This window comes from Mchenga conophoros, linkage group LG14 (assembly GCF_057382185.1).
Source record: "Mchenga conophoros isolate Kocher_MC1m ecotype Shallow Benthic linkage group LG14, M_conophoros_male_GT1.1, whole genome shotgun sequence".
Lineage (NCBI taxonomy): Eukaryota > Metazoa > Chordata > Actinopteri > Cichliformes > Cichlidae > Mchenga > Mchenga conophoros.
The window spans coordinates 6163290-6171052 of NC_140539.1; the positions used below are offsets into that span (position 1 = coordinate 6163290).

At 38.6% G+C, this 7763-nt stretch overlaps 1 pseudogene across 1 annotated transcript in view; it reads left to right on the plus strand.

The window, feature by feature from the left end:
• Window positions 1-3319, plus strand: part of LOC146559146 (uncharacterized) — a 30461-nt pseudogene extending 27142 nt beyond the window's left edge. Inside the window, exon 9 of the transcript XR_014888294.1 lies at window positions 991-3319. The product of XR_014888294.1 is annotated as an uncharacterized LOC146559146 (transcript). The remainder of the gene's footprint in view (window positions 1-990) is intronic.
• Window positions 3320-7763: the final 4444 nt, after the last annotated feature.

The window sequence follows — 7763 nt, forward strand, 5'->3', positions numbered from 1 at the left end:
GATTATTTTATTTTGTTGATTTGGAAACAAATTTGTGACAATACTTGTTTAAAATATGTAAGATGTGTGAGATGTGTGAATTCTTTGAAAAACTAGAAATTATCTAAAAATGCCTCAAGTGAGAATGTAATGTTCCATCTATAGAGAAGAAAAAAAAAATCTTGCTGGAAGTGATCACCTTGCCAAAACAATTGGCACTGTGCACATGTGGAGCACATCAAAAAGACAATTATATTGTCACAAAAGGAAATAATTTTGCAGAACAAGCAGCAAAACAGGCTGCAAACAATCGGCAGAGCTACTAGAAACCAACTACTGCCTACAAATACCACTTGATGTACTAAAAACCGAACAACAAGCTGCAACAATCACTGAACAAAACAAGTGGCTGAAATGTGGAGTAAACTGAAAGATGACTTAATGGTCTGTGATGGAAAACCTATATTAACAGAGTCATTACACAGGACAGCGGTTGTAGTGACACATGAGGTAAACACCTGTGTCAACAGGAGGGAGATATAGTATAGATAAACAATACAATACACACTATAAATTTTGAAACTTTAGCGAATAATTTGTAAGAACGCATGTTCTTACAAACTATTCTGTCAAAAAAAAACAAAACAAAAAAAACAACACAACTCACAAGGAAACTTAAGACCTAAGAGAGGCTAGTTTTCCATACAATCCACATGGATTTCATTGAACTTAACGAATGCCAAGCATCGAAATATGCTCTAGTAATTATAGATGTATTTTCAAAATGGCCCGAGTGCATTGGCCTAGTAAAAATGTGGATGAGAATAACACAAGGTTCTCAGAAACTTATACCTTTTGAAATCATCCACGGGAGAGCGTTTCCATTGCCAATCACTAGTGAGCCTATTAACAAATCAATAAGGGAAACTACCCTAGCAGAATGGATGACTAAGCTGTTTGAAAATAAAGAGATTGTGTTATACAACAAACTGCCGAGTAATATCTTTCCAGTGTCTTGCAGGTTACAACCAGGTGATTGGATCCTGATCAAAGTACTCCAGAGAAAGAATTGGAGTTCACCAAGGTGGGAGGGCCCATACCAAGTCCTACTTACCACACCCACCGCCTGCAAAATAGCAGAAAGACCATCTTGGATCCACCAAAGCCACTGTAAAAAAGTGAGTGACAATCCAGACGCTTAGATGCCGGCTCCCCTGGCTTCTAGGTGATCTATTGGTGAAGGGAAGGGATGATTGGGTATATCCCGCCCTTTTTTTTTTACTTCTCGCCAATAGTCTACTCACCAGAGGTCTAGGTGTGCCTGGTCATCATGAAGACACTTGTCCTCCTAGTGGCCAGCATTGCGCTCCTAGTGAGCCTACTAACACTCACCCAGATGAGAGGAAATAAACAACACCACCTGCAAAAAAGATGGACACATGACAATTCGCATCTGCGTGACCTGAACCAAGACCATAACCACCCATGGATGAACAACGCGTGGTATAGATATGTGTATGATAGAACACGCACCGACAACAGCACGGAATGCTATGTGTGTTCACATATGCCAACAACAGCCGTACACGCAACAATATATGGAAAGGCACCTGAACTTGACGAAGCGATGTGTGTGTTCAACAAAGCAACAACTGGCACACGCAGAGATTTGATGGCAACAGGACTGACCCTAAAAGGTCAAAGCACAAAGAAAGAAGACCTAATTCCATGGTGTAGTGACACAGACGTCAAACGTGTCACGAAACCACTTTCACAACGACGGATCCTAATTGAACAGACAACCCCTTGTGCCTATAATCTGACGAACTGGAACTACACCTGCAACGAAAAACATTGGGTAAACGTCAAAGCCAACAACACAAAAAACAAATCATTCGCCATAGTTTTGCCGCCGGACATACAGCACCCAATGTGTTTCAACTTCTCTGATGGAAACAGGAAACTTGGACGAAACCGCAACTGCACACAGACACTTGACCTGACCCAATCCAAAGGAATAAACACCTTCAAAAATGGAACTTTCTGGGTCCAGGGAGCCGCTTGGGCCTGCGGGCCTAAAACCTACTTCATGCTCCCACCGAACTCCACCAGTCTGTGTGCACCAGTACTAATTTCAGACCACACCTTCAAGATCACAGCAGAGACACACACGTCAAGAGCAAAACGTGAAGTTGCTGAAGTCGCTGAAGTAATGCCACATGACCCAATCTATGGATCAGATGTGCCCAAGAACTTCAAACTATGGATGGTCAGAAAGTCCTCCACTCCTTGTTCCCTTGGGTGGGAGCTGGGAAAAACATGCTGAGGATCGAGACACTTGACTATCGATTTGGACTGTTCCTAAATGCTTCAATGAAGATCAACAAAGCGCAAAATGAAGAAATCGACGCAATACGCATTGTAGTGATGCAACACAGAGTCGCACTAGACATGATTCTAGCTGAAAAAGGAGGTTTGTGTGTATTGTTTGACACCACATGTTGTACATACATCCCAGACAACATACACTCACAAAACATGACCGACGCTTTGAACACCTTGAGAAAGATTAAAGATGCTGAACAACAAGACTATGTCACAAGCACTGATGATTGGTTGACATGGTTACTAGGTGGTTCATGGAAGTCCCTACTGATTAAAGGACTTGTTGGAATTGCATTTTTGCTTTTACTGTTATGTGTTTTCACAACATGTGTAGTACCCTGTCTGAAGTAAATGGTATCAAACATGGTGACAACTTCTATCAATGCTTATGTGATGACGTCTCAAATGGAAGAAATTTTGAAAGATGATCCATACAGTAATGTTTAGTTTAATTGAACACAGGACTGTTTTATGACGTTCAAACCGAAAATGTTTAGACAAGAGGTTATGAACTGACAAAAATAACAGTACTGTCATGTGAGAAATCTAAACAACAGGAGAGTATTTTTGTTTTTAAAGGTTTTATTATTCAAATAATAATCAACTAAGAGTGTTTATATTTCTCTTCTGTACTCAACCAGCTGTATATTTTAATTGCTGGCTCCCAACTTTATAACGGAAACTGTTTGCTTTCACATAATCACTCTTTTGCCTTCACATTGTCACTGTTTGCCTTCACATTAATTGTCAGCAGCAGGAAACCGCCACCCAAGAGTAAGAAACAACCTTGTAGAAAACACAAAGTTTTTGAGAAACCACACCTGCGTTCTTGACAAGATAAGGATGATATTTCCTTTTTTGTATGCTTCATGATGTGTATAAATAAAGCCAGACTGCACCAAGGAGGTGTGTGAGTCTCTCCCTGAGTCTCTCACCCGTGCACGTTTAAAACTGCTCTGTCTGAGTGATATTTCATTGCATCTGAGTACTTGTTAAAATAGAATATCTTTAACATAAAGACAGCTGTAACTTTTGATAGAAGACTCAGAAATACATATTCATGGCTTTATCTTATAGAATTCAATATCCCCGTGCAGGGCAAACAGGTTTTGCAGCTGTTTGAGCTAAGATTTTCAAGTTATTCACATAATGAAAACCCATACTTTGTGTCGTGCGAGTTCCCCATTCAAATGCATGTAATCGTCAGAAACGCACTGTCTTGGCGAAATAAAGCGTTTTTGCACAACTTCATATAAATCGCTGTAACTTTTGATAGAAGATTCAGATATACGTATTCATGGCTTTATCTTATAGACTTCAATATCCCCGTGCTGGGCAAACAGGTTTTGCAGCTGTTTGAGCTAAGATTTTCAAGTTATTTACATAATGAAAACCTATACTTTGTTTCGGGCGAGTTCCCCATTCAAATGCATGTAATCGTCAGAAACGCACTGTCTTGGCGAAATAAAGCGTTTTTGCAAAACTTCATATAAATCGGTGTAACTTTTGATAGAAGATTCAGATATACGTATTCATGGCTTTATCTTATAGAATTCAATATCCCCGTGCTGGGCAAACAGGTTTTGCAGCTATTTGAGCTAAGATTTTCAAGTTACATAATGAAAACCTATACTTTGTTTCGGGCCAGAACTCCATTCAAATGCATGTAATAGCGAGAAACGCACTAACGTGGTGAAATAAAGCCTTTTTCATGGTCTTCATAAAGACAGCTGTAACTTTTGATAGAAGACTCAGAAATACATATTTATGGCTTTATCTTATAGAATTCAATATCCCCGTGCTGGGCAAACAGGTTTTGCAGCTGTTTGAGCTAAGATTTTCAAGTTATTCACATAATAAAAACCTATACTTTGTTTCGTGCGAGTTCCCCATTCAAATGCATGTAATCGTCAGAAACGCACTGTCTTGGCGAAAGAAAGCGTTTTTGCACAACTTCATATAAATCGGTGTAACTTTTGATAGAAGATTCAGATATACGTTTTCATGGCTTTATCTTGTAGAATTCAATATCCCCGTGCTATGCAAACAGGTTTTGCAGCTATTTGAGCTAAGATTTTCAAGTTACATAATGAAAACCCATACTTTGTTTCGGGCGAGAACTCCATTCAAATGCATGTAATAGCGAGAAACGCACTAACGTGGTGAAATAAAGCCTTTTTCATGGTCTTCATAAAGACAGCTGTAACTTTTGATAGAAGACTCAGAAATGCATATTTATGGCTTTATCTTATAGAATTCAATATCCCCGTGCTATGCAAACAGGTTTTGCAGCTGTTTGAGCTAAGATTTTCAAGTTACATAATGAAAACCTATACTTTGTTTCGGGCGAGAACTCCATTCAAATGCATGTAATAGCGAGAAACGCACTAACGTGGTGAAATAAAGCCTTTTTCATGGTCTTCATAAAGACAGCTGTAACTTTTGATAGAAGACTCAGAAATACATATTTATGGCTTTATCTTATAGAATTCAATATCCCCGTGCTATGCAAACAGGTTTTGCAGCTATTTGAGCTAAGATTTTCAAGTTACATAATGAAAACCTATACTTTGTTTCGGGCCAGAACTCCATTCAAATGCATGTAATAGCGAGAAACGCACTAACGTGGTGAAATAAAGCGTTTTTCATGGTCTTCATAAAGACAGCTGTAACTTTTGATAGAAGACTCAGAAATGCATATTTATGGCTTTATCTTATAAAATTCAATATCCCCATGCTGGGCAAAGAGGTTTTGCAGCTGTTTGAGCTAAGATTTTCAAGTTATTCACATAATGAAAACCTATACTTTGTGTCGTGCGGGTTCCCCATTCAAATGCATGTAATCGTCAGAAACGCACTGTCTTGGCGAAATAAAGCGTTTTTGCACAACTTCATATAAATCGGTGTAACTTTTGATAGAAGATTCAGATATACCTATGCATGGCTTTATCTTGTAGAATTCAATATCCCCGTGCTATGCAAACAGGTTTTGCAGCTATTTGAGCTAAGATTTTCAAGTTACATAATGAAAACCTATACTTTGTTTCGGGCCAGAACTCCATTCAAATGCATGTAATAGCGAGAAACGCACTAACGTGGTGAAATAAAGCGTTTTTCATGGTCTTCATAAAGACAGCTGTAACTTTTGATAGAAGACTCAGAAATGCATATTTATGGCTTTATCTTATAAAATTCAATATCCCCATGCTGGGCAAAGAGGTTTTGCAGCTGTTTGAGCTAAGATTTTCAAGTTATTCACATAATGAAAACCTATACTTTGTGTCGTGCGGGTTCCCCATTCAAATGCATGTAATCGTCAGAAACGCACTGTCTTGGCGAAATAAAGCGTTTTTGCACAACTTCATATAAATCGGTGTAACTTTTGATAGAAGATTCAGATATACCTATGCATGGCTTTATCTTGTAGAATTCAATATCCCCGTGCTATGCAAACAGGTTTTGCAGCTATTTGAGCTAAGATTTTCAAGTTACATAATGAAAACCTATACTTTGTTTCGGGGGAGAACTCCATTCAAATGCATGTAATAGCGAGAAACGCACTAACGTGGTGAAATAAAGCCTTTTTCATGGTCTTCATAAAGACAGCTGTAACTTTTGATAGGAAACTCAGATATGCGTATTCATGGCTTTATCTTATAGAACTCAAGGTCCCCGTGCTGGGAAAACAGGTTTTGCAGCTGTTTGAGCTAAGATTTCCAAGTTATTCACATAATGAAAACCTATACTTTGTTTCAGTCGAGTTCCCCATTCAAATGCATGTAATCATCAGAAACGCAATGTCTTGGCGAAATAAAGCGTTTTTGCACAACTTCATATAAATAGCTGTAACTTTTGATAGGAAACTCAGATATGCGTATTCATGGCTTTATCTTATAGAACTCAAGGTCCCCGTGCTGGGAAAACAGGTTTTGCAGCTGTTTGAGCTAAGATTTCCAAGTTATTCACATAATGAAACCCTATACTTTGTTTCGGTCGAGTTCCCCATTCAAATGCATGTAATAGTCAGAAACGCACTGTCTTGGCGAAAGAAAGCGTTTTTGCACAACTTCATATAAATAGCTGTAACTTTTGATAGGAAACTCAGATATGCGTATTCATGGCTTTATCTTATAGCACTCAAGGTCCCCGTGCTGGGAAAACAGGTTTTGCAGCTGTTTGAGCTAAGATTTCCAAGTTATTCACATAATGAAACCCTATAGTTTGTTTCGGTCGAGTTCCCCATTCAAATGCATGTAATCGTCAGAAACGCACTGTCTTGGCGAAAGAAAGCGTTTTTGCACAACTTCATATAAATAGCTGTAACTTTTGATAGGAAACTCAGATATGCGTATTCATGGCTTTATCTTATAGAACTCAAGGTCCCCGTGCTGGGAAAACAGGTTTTGCAGCTGTTTGAGCTAAGATTTCCAAGTTATTCACATAATGAAAACCTATACTTTGTGTCGTGCGGGTTCCCCATTCAAATGCATGTAATCGTCAGAAACGCACTGTCTTGGCGAAATAAAGCGTTTTTGCACAACTTCATATAAATCGGTGTAACTTTTGATAGAAGATTCAGATATACCTATGCATGGCTTTATCTTGTAGAATTCAATATCCCCGTGCTATGCAAACAGGTTTTGCAGCTATTTGAGCTAAGATTTTCAAGTTACATAATGAAAACCTATACTTTGTTTCGGGCGAGAACTCCATTCAAATGCATGTAATAGCGAGAAACGCACTAACGTGGTGAAATAAAGCCTTTTTCATGGTCTTCATAAAGACAGCTGTAACTTTTGATAGGAAACTCAGATATGCGTATTCATGGCTTTATCTTATAGCACTCAAGGTCCCCGTGCTGGGAAAACAGGTTTTGCAGCTGTTTGAGCTAAGATTTCCAAGTTATTCACATAATGAAACCCTATACTTTGTTTCGGTCGAGTTCCCCATTCAAATGCATGTAATCGTCAGAAACGCACTGTCTTGGCGAAAGAAAGCGTTTTTGCACAACTTCATATAAATAGCTGTAACTTTTGATAGGAAACTCAGATATGCGTATTCATGGCTTTATCTTATAGAACTCAAGGTCCCCGTGCTGGGAAAACAGGTTTTGCAGCTGTTTGAGCTAAGATTTCCAAGTTATTCACATAATGAAAACCTATACTTTGTTTCAGTCGAGTTCCCCATTCAAATGCATGTAATCATCAGAAACGCAATGTCTTGGCGAAATAAAGCGTTTTTGCACAACTTCATATAAATAGCTGTAACTTTTGATAGGAAACTCAGATATGCGTATTCATGGCTTTATCTTATAGAACTCAAGGTCCCCGTGCTGGGAAAACAGGTTTTGCAGCTGTTTGAGCTAAGATTTCCAAGTTATTCACATAATGAAACCCTAT